This window comes from Elephantulus edwardii, unplaced genomic scaffold, assembly GCF_000299155.1.
Source record: "Elephantulus edwardii isolate Elephantulus edwardi_28Jun2011 unplaced genomic scaffold, EleEdw1.0 scaffold00111, whole genome shotgun sequence".
NCBI classification, from domain to species: Eukaryota; Metazoa; Chordata; class Mammalia; order Macroscelidea; family Macroscelididae; genus Elephantulus; species Elephantulus edwardii.
Window position 1 is genome coordinate 5251639 of NW_006399861.1, and position 2772 is coordinate 5254410.

Here is a 2772-nt window from a genome sequence, read left to right on the forward strand (position 1 = left end):
ATGCATAGCAAGTGATTGCAAAGACCATGGTCTGTTTCATCTCCAGAGAGACACCATTGCTCTTCAGTACTTTGGAGAGGTCTCTAACAGCAGACTTTCCCATTGCAATACATCTTTTAATTTCCTGGCTGCTGGTGTCAAGGATGTTGACTATGGAATCAAGCAAACTAAAGGGGTCAACAATCTTAATCTCTTCATCATCCATCATGATGTTGCCAATTGGCCCTGTGGTGAGAATCTTTGTCTTCTTCATATTGAGCCTCAATATATATTGAAGGCTGCAGTCCTTGACCTTCCACAACAAGCGCTTCAGGTCCTCTCAGTTTGAGCAAGCAAGGTTGTGTCATCTTCATAATGCAGATTATTGATGAATCTTCCACCAATCGATGCCACACTTCTCATACAGCCCTGCTTCCCAAATAATCTGTTCTGCATATAGGTTGAAAAGGTATTGAGATAGGATGCATTCCTGATGCACGCCCTTCCCAGCTTTGAACCATGCAGTGTTTCCTTGTTCTGTTCTGACAACTACCTCCTGGTCCAAGAATAGGGTTCCCATTAGCACGATCAAGTGCTCTGGGATTCCCATTCTTCTCAGAGTCAGCCACAGTCTGTTATGATCCACACAGCCAAATGTGTTTGCATAATCAATGAAACCAGATAGACATTCCTCTGGTATTCCCTCCTTTCAGCCAAGATCCACCTGACATTAGCTACAATATCCCTAGTACCACGACCCCTTTTAAAGTCAGCCTGCATGTCTGGAAGTTCTCTGTTGATGTGCTGTTCCAGTCATTACAGTCCTATATATTATAAAAGACTGTACATTTTTCTCCCACAGAAAATCTGAAGGATTCTAACCACATGTCTTTGGGATGACTGTGTATCTCATCACCACTAAGCCACCAGGGCTCCTGTATTGCAAATCAAGCTACATTAAACATAGGTGTACATATATCTGTTCACACAAAGGAGCTTTTGTGGTGTAATGTGTTACATGCTGCATTGATAAACTAACAGTCAGTTTAGAACCCACCAACCATTTCATGGGGAAAAGATGAACAGTCTCCTCCCATAAATATTTACTACTTCAATAACCCTTTGGAGGGTCATAATGAGTTGGAATGACTTGTCAATTAGTCTAGTTTGAAGGTTAGAGTATATACAAAGAGTCTTAATGGCTCCTGGCTTAACAGTTGAATACTAATCAAGGTCCTCAAAATTTGGCAACTCAAATCACTAGCCATTCCATGGGCGAAAAATGTGTCCATCTAATTTCATATAGATTTGCAGCCTTGGAAACCCTAGGGGGAAAACCTAAATTATCCTTGAGGTTCCTTATAAGTCTGAATTCACTTGTTGACATTGGACAAGTTTTTGGTCTATACCTAGAAGTGACATTCCAGGATCTTGTAGTTGTTGTTGCAGCTGTTATGGACCATTGAGTTGGCTTCCTCTGTTTAACAGGATGACCTGGTCCAATGCTGTTTTCACAATCATTGTTGTACTTTAACCTACTTTTGCAGCCATTGTATAAGTCCATTTAACTTAGCATCTTCCTCTTTTTGGCTAACCTTCTACCAAGCACATTATCTTTGTCCAAGGACCGACCTCTACAGGGAAGACAAAAATCAGATAGATAGATAGATAGATAGAGATAGATATATAGATATATAGTCTGGCTGCTGGAACATAGAGCATTGTGTTTCTAGTTTTTAAGGAAGAGTTCTTTGTTTTCCATAGTGCTTATAAGTTACAATCCCATTAGCAATTAATAAGAGTTCTAATCATCCTTTGTTATCTACAAAGAAGAGTACTGAAAATATTATGAACTGTTAGAACAAACAGCTTCATCTTGGAGAGGATGAAACTAGGCTGCTCCTTGGAGACAAGGATTCTGAAGCTCGAGGGACATCATGCTTGGGAGGGTGGAGGGACAACGCAAGAGAGGAAGACCTTGGGTGAGATGGGTTGACTCAGTGTCTGACGTAATGGAGGCAGGAATGCTAGAGACAATGAGGGTTGCTCAAACAGGGCTCAAGGCTCATAGGGTTGCTGTGAGTCACAAGTGACCCAACAGCACATAAGAACAACAAATTTAAAAAATAGTAACTTTTTAACCTGAGTATGATTACCTTATTGTAAGGTTTTTCAAAAATTTTTTTCTTAAAATTTTATTGTGATTTGCATGAAAGTTTGTAAGACATTTATTGTTTCTTTTCAACCATTCACGCATATTTTCTTCCATAACATCAGTTATCACACACCCGCAGTGTCTGATTGTCATTCCATATTGTCTTTCTTTTCACTTCTTATAGTAATAAACATCCATTATCTATTAAATAATTTTCTGCATCCCCCATACTTACCCTCCGTGAAAACCACCTTAGTATGATTCTCTGTATTTAAACATTTCTTTAGTTTTTCTTATAATAATAATCTTATTCAATATTTTTCTTTTTGTGAATGATTAATTTCATTTATGATAATGCCCTATAGGTTAATCCACGTTATGTAGTGTTTCATGAATTCTTCATTGACTTTTAATGTTGCCTAGATAGCATAACAATTGGCATATTTCAACAAACATATGCTACCCTGGATGTGTTCACCACATTGTGCCAAGAAATCTGGAGAACAACTACCTGGCCAACTGACTGGAAGACAGTCATATTTACTCCCACTTGAAAAATTAAAAAAAAAGTGATCCGACAGAGTGTGGAAATTATTGAACAGCATCATTAATATCACATGCAAGGAAAGTCCTGCTGA